Here is a 13025-nt window from a genome sequence, read left to right as displayed (position 1 = left end):
TTTTTCAGGTATTCAATTACTCTTTTTGAGAAATAAAATCTTAACTATTAGCAAAGTCATAGAAATAAAGCACTACAAAGCAAAAAGCCCAAAATATCCATCAGCTCAACAAAGGGAGCAAAGGAATTCAGAGACAACTGGAAGATGAAAGTTATATGAAGGTAAAGTGGAAAAATATTTTTTAAAACATAAAATCTGTATTAGTTCTCTCATCTGTTCACTAGGACCCCTTGCTCACGCATATACTTGTGTTAAAGAAGTTTATAGTAAGACTTCTGTGATAAATCTCATCCTTTAAAAAAGTTTCCTTAATTTCTTTACATCACGTGAATATAGGAAATTATCCGGGCTTTTTACTGTGTCAGATTTTGTCTTGAACTTAAGCCAGCAACGTGCCCTTGCAGCAGAGAAGGGCAATGGTGTCCTGGGCTGAATGAGGTATTGCCAGCAGATTGACAGAGGTGATCTTCACTTCTACTCAGCACTGGTGAGGCCGGACCTGGAGTACTGGTTCCAGTTCTGGACTCTCCAGTACGAGAGAGGTATGGATATGCTGGAGGCACTCCAGTGAAGGGTGACGAAGAGAAGGCTCAGCGAGATCTTATCCATGTGTATAAATACGTGAAGTGAGAATGCAAAGAAGATGAAGCCAGGGTCTTTTCAGTGGTGCCCAGTGACAGGACCAGAGGCAATGGGCACAATCTGAAATGCAGGAGATGCCATCTGAACTTCAGGAAACACTTTTTCACTGTGAGGGTGGCCAAGCACTGACACAGGTTGCTCAGGAAAGTGGTGGAATCTCCAACCTTGAAGATATTCAAAAGCCACCAGGACACAGTCCTGGGCCACCAGCTGTAGGTGGCCCTGCGTAAGCGAGGGAGTTTGACTAGATGGCCGCCAGAGGTCCCAACCACATCAACCATTCTGTGATTTTGGATAGAAGTCTTAAAAATAACAATAAAACTATGTTTTATCCCATTGATACTTAAAATTGTGATCTATGGCCTAAACTTCATTGGATTTCCAGATATAAATCTAGTCTATCAAGCCAGAACTGTATCTCCGGCCAATGGAATAAAAATGATAAATTAACTGCTTAGGGCAAGGAACATAACTTTTCTGTTCTTGTAACTTATGAAAAGAGGATTCTGTTCTACCTGAGTTTTTTAGATACCATATATATGCAGTATTTTGGAAAATAAAAAATATATATGTGTGTGTATGTGTTTGAACATTTGCACAATAAATGTGTACCATCCATCAATGGGGTCAGCTAATTCAAATAGCACACTTTATTGTACATTACCATTACACAATTATACAATGACAAAAAGTGGTGTATAACTTTCTTTTCTATACTGGTTCAAAAATTAAGCTCAGTAGATCCTTTGAAATGAAGCAGGTTTTAATTTTTTTTAGAGGGCATTTAATTTTCCTTTGTATGTTTCTAAATGAATGGTGTTGATCATTTGTATGATTAATCTCATACTCCCTAGTTTATAGAGAAACAAAGACAATTTGGACAAGTGCAGCTCATTTTCAACTAAGCCTGTGTCTACAGAGCAGTTATAACTGGGGCATGTGGGGACTGGAAACCCCACAGAATCTTTAAATAAACTACAGTATGTTAAAAGCATGAAAGTGATCCTATAAAAGTAAAGATTCTATCTGAGGTGCTACCATAGATATTTCTCCTAATCTCCTACTATGTATCTTCATTTTAAACATTTTCTGCCTGTGTTAACTAGATTAAAATAGTATATGCCTGTACCAGTAATGACTGAAACGCACCAAATATGTATCTTCAGACCCTGGTGATGAGGGGCAGGTTCATAGCTTCACGCTCTTTCACGAGTGTTACAGAGTAGCCCTTCTAGCTCCAACAAAGGGCTTGTGCATGTCTGGCATCAAGCTGGCATGCTTGAAATGAGACTTTGCTAATATATCACTGGGTTGTTGAACTACATCACTTGCATTTCACTTGATTCTAAAAGATATTTGAAACATAATCCAAAGTTATAAGCAGCTACAGTAAAAAAAAAACCACTGTGATCTATCTTTCTATTAGGTTTCTTTGTATATATTTTTATTGTATTTTTAAAAGGAAGAGTGAAGAACAAAGAGAGAAAGTAGATTATTTTCTTTGCAATTATTCCTTCTTGAACAATAAGACTTAGCCTCCAGAGTGCTATAAAGGTGTTACATTCTGCTTCTGCAAATCTGCAGAGGAAATACAGCTGTTGGGTGTGGAGATTTAAACCTTCTTCATGGCAAACAAATCCAACAACTTACTGTTATCAAAATGAGGTCATACCCTCTTGTTCCATCCATTTCTCTCCTCTGCTCTTAGTTGCACCCATTCGTTTTTCTAGACCCCTCAAGTGAGCCAGTTAAACTTACATGGCCAGACGGAAAGAAACCAGGAAAAAATGTGAGCAGCTGCCTTTTCAGTTAGAATGGAACTGAAATCTTCAGCCAAAGGGAGTTGCTAGAATTTCAAATTTGAGCTGCCGAAAGGAGGTGAGGTGCCAAAACAGTGAGCTGTTAGCTTGGGTCAGCTGCTCCTAGGAGCAGCAAATAAAGGTCTGTATTATTTCATTTAATGTTAGGAGTTTAATTAATTAGCTCTAAGTTAGATCAAATTAATCATGTTCATGAAGGGGTCACTGTGTCTCAAATTCTGCCTCACTCTCAGACCTAACGTCCAATTTCAAGCTGCAAAGACATGTCTCTTCCTATTCAGAAATCACAATCCCAAGTTTGTTCTCTCTATGACATTTGTATGAAAATTGACAGATGCTAGTCATTCTGACAAAGCACATCCTGAAAACGATCTTTCTTTTTTTTTTTTTTTTTTATAAAGCATCACTTTAAAAGTGGATGCCAGAATTTGAGTTTCTTTTGGTCCTTTTTGGGATATCAACCCCAATGTGCTGACAGCAAACAATTCTTATTAAGTTGTAGAGAAGTCTCACTCCATTCAGCTGTAGTTCTGTTACACTGAGTAGCATAATGGGTTGTCGTTTTGGGTTGGGTTGCAGAACATCTATGCCTGGTTGTTAGTGTACATTTTATGTGGATTTTAGTATTTATTCAATATGTTACTGTTTTAACTGTTTTGACAACTGTTTGACATACTTAACTATTTGACATCAGAGAAGTGGAGAGTCAAAGGACCCAAACTGTGGCTTAAAAATTATAGGCATCTTATATATAAGCATTGTTTATAATCTGGAAATGTTTGATAGAATAAAAAAAAAATACCAGGAGAGATCTAATAAGGAATAAAAAGAGAAAACTGGGAGATTTCATGTAGGTATCTTCTAGGACCTTGATAGCAATCACAAAGTGATATCTGGGAAGAGGGAGAAAGAAAAAGAATCATATAACCTTCTTTATGTTTAACACAAAAAAAAATGTTAAGAGGTTTCTTTTCCTTGTAGATAGTGTTTTCTTTGATGTTTTTCAAGAGTTTTAAAAATATATATTGTGAGAAGCATTGGAATAGGGTAAAGCTCATTATCTGGCATACCTTAGGAAAGTCAAAGTGATTGTAAAGCAAGAAGTATACTATTGTCCACATTTGTTTGATACCTGTAAGCAATTATATTCTTGAACTGAAGCATTGTTTGAAGGAAGAGCTAAGTATGGGGGGTTTAGGCCAAATGTCAACTGGAAAATTTCAAACCCTTCCTCAAGCTTTTGTGTTCTCAGTCTTCCTGTGAAAGCCCTACACATATTCACACACTGAGTAGCCATAAACGCACCAGTATTAGTGAAGAGTGTCACTCTTTCCATTCACAAGCATTTGCACGACTAACAGGTAAATTAACTATGACAAGGGTCACGTTTTTTTTCAGATCCTGTCAACTGCAATTCAAAATCCTTGAAAATGGTTAACATTTTTATTTCCTGAGGTAGCCAAAAATGTGTCTATCATCCAGAAGGTCTTTAGCCTTGAAGTCTTACAAGTGAATACCTGCACTCTTGATGGCCTAATTAGCAACCCATTCAAAATGCCTAAAGTGACCCTTAGGGCAACAGGCTAATATAGTGATTGTTATCTTTCAGCCTCTTTGGGTCACCTTTAGTTTATCAACTATGTTTGCATTATCAGTTAAACATATAATTTGGCATTATGATTTAAAATGTCACAAAATGGTCTGAAAATTGTATTTGGAAATATTAAAGAGCATTCAATTACTGAATTAGCTGAAAGGTCAGGAAGCGTTACCTTAAGTTTTTTTATTAATGAATTCCTAGGCAGTGTTAGAACCCCAGAGAGGTAGCAGGCAAGGTACTCTGCAGAAACCAAATATAGCCAGATTACAATGAGGTAAATAGGAACTGGGGGGGATGCTTAGAAGTTCAGTTATTTATTTACAATTTATAACAAGTGGGTAAGGTACATATTATGATATGTCTTAATACATGACATTTACAGTACAGCTGAAATATCTACTGCATCTACTGTACATACTGTGAACAGCAAAGAAAGACACATGTAAATATAAGATGCCCAAAGAAAAAGGCAGAAGGCAGGAAAAATAAAATGGTAGGAAAGAATTTTCAAACGGAGCAGGAAAGAGGTCCTGTCATCAACTACCATTGAATATAATTTGTAAAATTACAGAGCTGCATAGTTATATCTAGTCTTTAACTCTCTGATTTTGAAAAAATCTTAACACTATGATTTTGTTGATAGTGTATCTAAACATATAACATTTGAAATTCATAACAGTATGATTTTGTTCATACAGATCAAGTGAGGAGTTTAGTGGAGAAGATAAAAAATTTATTAAGTGTATTTACATTAGTATGACCCAGGAAAAACTCCATTTCAGTCAACAAAGTTACTCTGTTACTCGTGAAGCAGTATGAACATAGAATTATACCCCCCTAATTAATTCCATAAATGTGACAGGAAAAATAAATCTAGCTTTTGAGATTAGGTTGTGATACCACATGTGAGAAATGATGCACATGCATGTGAAGGAGAATGTGTCAGATAAAAGTGTCAGATGCTGAAGAGGAGAGAGTCATGCTGAGAAAACTGAAGAACACAGGGCAGCTATGAATACATATACAATGGAAAGAAAACACTGAAAGTGAGTGGGATAGGGGAGCCAACATAGCTGTAGTGCAGGCACGTGTCCTGGGTTAGAGGCAGAGGGGTCATGCTGTGCCTGATCCTATTCCTCTCCCCTTTTTATTCAGAAATAATGAAGATTAATTTAGAACATAGACAATTAGAACTGTTCCAGCAGCAAATTGTATAAACATAAATTGGGGAGTTCCACTGAAGTTAATGGACCTGCCTGAGGCTTTAATCTGGGCCAATGAATAGAAATAGGTGAAGACTTTGATGGCTGGAAAGGGTGTTCGAATGAGTCTGTTTTCTTTTAAAAAAGGAAATGGAAATCTTAATAAGCTTGAACTCCAAATACATATCCAAAACAAAGAAAGGTGATAATTTCTTGTTTGACAGTCTTCAAAAGAGACTTCAAGAACACAGTAAATGATGCATCTACATTGCCAAGTTGCTGTTTTAGTGACTAGTTACTAAAAATATTTTTAAAAGTATGAAAGCAATATCTGTCAATTTTACCTCCAGTGTCAGCCTAAAATATTGTGTGTAAATTTAAAAATCCTAAAATAACAAATGCAGCAATAACACTAACATTAATTACATAGGAAATATTTTTAATTTCATTCATATTGAATTTACCTATTACTGGGATTTCTTAATATTTTATTATTTACTTTTTAATGTATGCTAAGGAGTTTATCACTTCAAGAGTTATGTCTTCTCATCAGACTTGCTTCCTTATTTCAGCAACAGGGACAATCATAGACACATCTTAGTGTGGTTTAATCAGAAAACACACCTAATTTCTGCATGGCCTAGCACCTGCTTTTCCACCCATTCTCTTGAGAACTGCATGACCAGCCTCACCATAGCTCTTATCTCTTCCCTTCCTACAATGAATACTTGGACGCAGAAGTCCATCTCCTGCATGGGAGAAGGTGGGAAAAAAAACCTCTAAAATGTTTTTGACCAACAGACTGCCTCAGCCATGCGCCAAAATTTCCGGCATCAATTGCTATTCAAATGGCAGTATACTGGGAAAAAAAAAAGATATTTCAGTTTCACTTAAAGAGCTATCCAATACAAGCCCTCTTGAATGAAGAAATGCACAAGGTTACGATTGCAAGGTGAAAAGAGCTCAAACATCAAATTTAATAAGCCAAACCCATCCCTATAATATTTCTGGTTAGGGCAGAGCTCAGTCCAGCTTCATCTGGGGAGTTTCTAGGCAATACAAAATGTGATAATATTTAGTGATACATTTCAAATGAATATTGTCTTTAGTAATGCATGTCAGGTGAATACTGTCTACAGATTTTTAAGAAGTGAATGCTCATAGAAATATCTTTTTTGTCACAGTTTTCACTGCTTTAGTGTAAATGGCTCGTATTCTACAAAATGGTAGGTGAGATGGTGTATAGGTAAATAGGATTTCCATTTTTTCATTTTCATTGGACTATCTTCACAGATCATGCATACAGAAAAAGAAACAGGCAACAAGCTGGCTACTAAATAAACAATACACAAATAAATGTACATCCAGTACTTTCACTTATAACACTTGCTTCCAGCATGTTTGCTTTCAGCTTTGCTGTGAAAAATATCCAGGATATTGTTTGAAACAGATTATGTGTAGTTTCATGTGATTCAGTCTGGCTTTTTGTGTGCTGCATATACTCAAAGTCTTTATAATTCATGTACAACACAATCTGTCATTAATCTTACATCACAAGATGAGAAGTAAATGCATTAGGAATGCTGGATGAGTAAGGTGCCTTAGAAGGAAACTCTAATAGATGTGATAACGTGCATACAAAACTGTTTACAAGGCAAAATTTTATAAGATACAGCAGTGAGTAAATGGCAAGATAAAAACCAGACAAGTAACGTTAGAACAGAATGATTAATGAAGCACTATTCCATAAGATCATGGCAGTAGTATAATGTTGTCACATGAAAAATAAAATATTTGAAGTAGGAAAGGAAAGAAGCTTGATAGCATCATTGGATTGGCAATATGGGCACTCAGCATAAAAATAATTATCTGTAATATAAGTATATTATATAGATACTTACTAGATAGTAACCAAACTAGAGAGATCTGTGTAGCTCTAGATGCCTGTGCTCCTAAAGAAATAGATTTTTTTTCCCACTTTCTAGAGAGACACTGACTGGACTTTAATCATTCTACAGTATGGTGAACTGATTTTATTGCATGACTTATTTTCTCCAGTAGTGGAATGTGGAAGATAAAGTTTTCAAAATGCAAAAGGAAGAACATTTCTCATTATTCAGAATCAGATAAAACTGGCTGAGCACTCAGCTCTGAATAATAATTACAAATCCATTCCTTCCATCAATTACTGAAGTATTTTCAAGCAAATTACAGGTTCTGAATGTGAATTCCTGCAAGTCTTACATGTATGCCAAATGGATCTATAGGAAAATGGGTGGATTTTCAGCTAAATATTAAGGCCTTGGTTATCAAGATCAAAGCAGGTTTGGATCAGACATTTCATTTAATCAGACACCATCAAATGCAAAAAAACCTGTGATTCATCTATCATGATGTCAGATTGTGTCTGAGTTAGAATTGTATTCAGCATAAAAGTTAGCCTTGCTGATTCTCCTGGTGGCACTCTTGTAAGTTACTATGTCCTTGTGAGGAATGGGATACAAATGGCAGCAAGGGATTTTGAGGCACAGAAAATCTATTATGAATCAAAATCAAAGTCAAAAATTCATATAATGTCAAGACACTTCTAAATTAGAGGCCACAGATGGAAGCACTCATAATTGATTGTCTGTCACAGTTGAAATGAAGATACAGTTTAATTATAACTTTACAGCAAATATGAGGACAGGAAATGTTACAAAAATCTATAATTCTGAAGAAAAGGTTGCTCTCCCAAAATGCACTAAAAGAAATGGGAGTATTTATCACCTGTACCAGTTAGGATCATTTCACTTTGGCTGTGTAGGTAGCCATAAAGAAACACTATGTAACCCAGGCTGCAATGTGATTTTCAGGCTTACGATTTTGTGGTGTGCTAATTGCTCCCAATCAAGTGGTAACAATAGAACTAAATATTTACCTGCTGGTAGGCACTAGGAATTTCTAAGGTTAAAATGGGCTAGATCTTACAGTTATTTTAAAAAGAAATGTTACATGACCAAAAGTGAACAAATAAGTCTTGGTTACAAATGTACTAATTTAAAATTTATACTAATTGTTTGGGGTTTTTTACTAGTTTGAATAATCATAATTATCCCCTTGTTGCTTTTAATGTCACTGATATATCTTCCATTATGCATAAGTACCTATATTTCAAGTAAAATAGCTTAACAGCTTGAGGTAGAGTAAATGAATGGGGGTTTGGTTTTTAACTCCAAAACAAACAGCTTTTAAACACTGAAAGCAAAACAAATGCAGTGGACTCTAGGAGTTTTCTGTCTTGTTTTGGAAATGTTTTCACCCCACTTTGACAGCAGTTCTGTAAGATTCTGAGAATTTGGGGGTCACATAAAAAATCCATTGAAGTCAACAGAGGAAGCCTTGGCAATACTTCCATCACCAAGTAACGAGAAGATCTGGAGGCTGGGCAGGCTGAGGGCCAGGACCCTCCTTGCGTTCTCTGTCCACAGTATTGGTTGCAGCGCAGACATAATTGAGACTTTGTGGGCAAAGTGAACGCTGGAGCCCAAAACCATGGTATGGAAGATGTCTAAGTATTTCTTTGCTAAATCCACTTCGGGAAACAACAGTACACAGAGTTTCCAAGTACAGGGTTTGTGCTAATGCAGCTAATCTACCCACTCTTCTGTAAAACCACGCAGTCCTATTCAAGCTGCTTATTGGGAAAGGCTGTTGGTTAACAATAATGATGACTGGGCATAGGGTGGGAGGGAGTTTGTTTACTCAAGCCAAAACCCAACCATGTTTTGATCAGGCTGTTCAGTGATTAGGAAAATCACATACCAGTCCTTAGCCTTGTGCCTGGCTTTTTTCTTTACTAATGTAGATGTGGTCCAAGTCCTTGAACATCCCCTGGAATATAGTCTGAGGAAGCCTTTTAATGTGAACTTGGTTGTTTACAAGTGGATATTAGGAGAGTTTTGCTGTCGAGGGAAGGCTTGGTTCATTTTAACAGATGGTATATCCCACAGAATTCAGCAGGTGTTTGAACAGACCTGTGGAGAAGTAAAAAGGAAATGAATTAATGTGAACTTGAATGTAACTTCACAGCAAAGGTTTGATCCAGATAGATGTAGAAGCCTTTAATTAGATGTTTTAAAACTAGTGAACTGTAGTATAACAGCAAATGTCAGTTTGTATGCCTATACAGATATATATGCACTTGAAATATATATATATGCACACATATCTACATTTAAAATATTCAGTAACTAAGATTGATATTATTAGAAAGCATTCAATCTGTTGGTCTGTATCAGGGGTCCTCGAACTTTTTAACCAGGAGGCCGGCACACGGATGAAGTGGCAGGCAGTCATCTGCGGCTGCTTGGTTTTCCCCCCCCAACCCCTGGCGGGGGGGTCTGTAAATACCGGGGGCCGGATTGAGGACCCTGGGGGGCCGTATCTGGCCCGTGGGCTGTAGTTTGAGGACCCCTGGTCTATATATTTGCAATCACAATATTTTGTCTAAATACAGAATTCAGCATTTTACCAAATAAACCCCTCTTTCTTCTAGAAGTACCCTGTCATGGCTTATAATGTGAGGAATTAACATAACCATAAAGTTGATTACTACACTGCATCCAGTCTTCTGGAATACTTGCTGCTTTTCTCTAGGCATCTGTTAATGTGTTGCAGTTATTTAACTTTTTAAAACAACAATATTTTTTAATTTAATTATAAATCAATTCATGTGTAATTGCTTGAAAAAGAAAATCTATAGGCACCTTGAAAGGCAGTCAATGGATATATTTGTTTGGTTGAGAATGTAATGCCCTTAACAATCTTTGTGTATTTTACAACTATGAAGCAAATGGAACAACAGTTATTGGGACTAATAGCTAAATGCATCTACATAAAGTCTATTTAGCAATTTTGGATTACAATATATAGATAAAAGGAATGAATTCTTGCAATTAAAAAAAGTTATCTTTGACTAATACAGCTTAAAGGATGCAGATTTTATTAGTGACAAAGAAATGTAGTTAACTGAGAGGACAAATGCCTGACAAATCTGGCGACCTTCTATGATGGGATTACAGTATTGGTGCATGAGGGAAGGAATACTGGTGACATCTACCTAGACTTGTGCAAAGTATTTATACTCTCCTGCATGACATTCTTGTCTTTAAACTGGAGAGACATGAATTTGATGAATGGACTATTTGGTGGATAAAGGAATTGGCTGGTTGGTCGTACTCAGAGTTGCAGTCAATGGCTCGATGTCCAAATAGACACCAGTGACGAGTGTAGTTCCTCAGGGGTTGGTATTGGGACCAGTGCTATTCAACATCTTTGTCAGCAACATGGACTCTCAGCAAGTTTTCCTCCAACACCAAGCTGTGTGGTGCAGTCGACACACTGGAGGGCAGGGATGCCATCCAGAGGGACCTTGACAGGCTTGAGAGGTGGACCAGTGCAAAACTCATGAAGTTCAACAAGGCCAAGTCCAAGGTCCTGCATGTGGGTCAGGGCAATCCCGGGCAAAAATACAGGCTGGGTGCAGAATGGATTGAGAGCAGCCCTGAGGAGAAGGACTTGGGGATGTTGATGGGCAAGAAGCTCAGTGTGGCCTGGCAATATGCACTTGCAGCCCAAAAGGCCAACCATATCCTGGGCTGCATGAAAAAAAGCATGACTAGCAGATCAAGGGAGGTGATTCTCCCCCGCTTCTCAGGTCTCATGAGACCCCACCTGGATTATTGTGATCATCTTTGGGGCTCCCAACATAAGAAGGACATGAACCTGTTGGAGCGAGTCCAGAGGAGGGCCACAAAGATGATCAGACGGCTGGAGCACCTCTCCTATGAAGACAGGCTGAGAGAGTTGGGGTTGTTCAGCCTGGAGAAGTGGAGGCTCTGGGGAGACCTTGTAGCAGCCTTCCAGTACCTAAAGGGGGCCTACAAGAAAGCTGGAGAGGGATTTTCTGTAAAGGCATGTTGTGATAGGGCAAGGGGGAATGGCTTTAAGCTGAAAGAGGGAAGGTTTAGGTTAGGTGTTAGGAAGAAGCTCTTTACTGCGAAGATGGTGAGACAGTGGAACAGGTTGCCTAGAAGAGTCATGGATGCCCCATCCCTGGAAGTGTTCAAGTCCAGGCTGGATGGCACTTTGAGCCCTGGTGGAAGGTGTCCCTGCCCCTGGCAGTGGGGCTGGAACCTAGATGATTATTAAAGTCCTTCCAACCCAAATCACTCTATGATTCTGTTAGCAGATACTTCTGCATGTTCTTTGTGAACAATTCACAATGAAATTCTGGTGAAATATCTGACAGTGATGTGCAGATAAACAAGGAATTCCAGCAACTACACACTTGAAATGCCTTTACTCAAATAATTACCTTTTTTTTAATCACCTGTTATGTAAAGCAAAAGCAGATGTTATAACAGTAGTTCATAGGAATTACAGAAATAGTCCATTTTTGACAATTTGTCTTACTAGTAGAGAGGATGGAAAAGTCACTTGAATAGCTAGCTAAATTTTTGCCCCAAGATGGAATGACAAGGTCAAAATTCGATGTTTCTAGTAAGAAAATAAAAATTTGATGTTTCTGTTTAATGTGTGTCTCTTATGAAGGAGTGATAATGAATTATTTGGTACCAAAGCTACATTTCCTTTTTTCCTTCAGCCTTTTTGGAGCTGTTTGGTCATCTTGCTGCATTGCACACTTGCAATTCCTGTTCCAAGGCAGCAGCAACAACAGAGCTTGGGAATTTGGCTTCTTTAAGAAATTCCTATCAAAAAGCCAGGGTTGCCTGTGTGAAGCTATGACCAGAACAAACAGGGCATTATCTGGTCTCTTAACTAGATTATCAACACTTTGGAGAGGGATGATTTTTTCGCCCAAATGAGTTATGCACATACAAACTGCCTGCAAGATGGTTAAAACTGATAGTATCCATTATGTGCAATGAAGATTGGTCTCTTGCTAAAATGGATTTAGAAGACAGCCCATGAAGGACTGGGAAAATGATTTAAGAATACAATTATAATCTTCAAAAATATGAAAAAGCTTCTTTCGAAACAGATAGAGAAAATAGTTCATTATATCTTCCAAAGGTAGACATGCATATTAATAAAATATTTAATATTAATAATGAGTCTAAATTAATTCAAAATATACTTGATATATGTTAGGAAATCATAGTTAAGCACATTACTTAGGGAAACTGTAATTCAGAACTTTAGACCATATTTAAAATAAACGTATTCAGACAATAGCAGACAATGGCATTCTGTCAGACCTGGTGTACATCCATTTCGTTACACCTCTGAGCAGTGATCTAGGGCCAGTCACTCCGGAAGACACTTTCAAGCCTGTGTTTCTGTGACTGCATTATGCAGCTCATTGTTTTTACTCTGAAAAAGACAGCTTCTGTAATAACGGTGAAGAGTACTGCAACATCTATTAATATTTTCTTAAAGGAATCTTTTGGAGATAGGATTATTATGTAAAGTTCTGCCTGATACTTTTTTAAGACTAAACCAAAAGTTATATTCAGAGAAGGTGATTATGAACAGTTAAGTATGTGTGTTGGTGGCTCTCACTTTAGTAACATTCAGTGTTGCACTGAGACTATTTTTTTCCCCTTCAGAATTGGTTCTTCACGTGCTAACAGGGTTTTGACTTTTTTACTTCTTGTTTCTGATTTTATTTTTTTCTTCTTGTTTCAAATAAGACTCAAATTATTTTTTCCTTATCATTACTATTTGTTATTGCTGATTGCATTTTTAGATGGAATA

The sequence above is a fragment of the Falco punctatus genome (assembly GCF_963210335.1).
Source record: "Falco punctatus genome assembly, chromosome: 5".
Lineage (NCBI taxonomy): Eukaryota > Metazoa > Chordata > Aves > Falconiformes > Falconidae > Falco > Falco punctatus.
The sequence above is the reverse complement of the archived record's forward strand: the minus strand, read 5'-3'. Positions refer to the sequence as shown.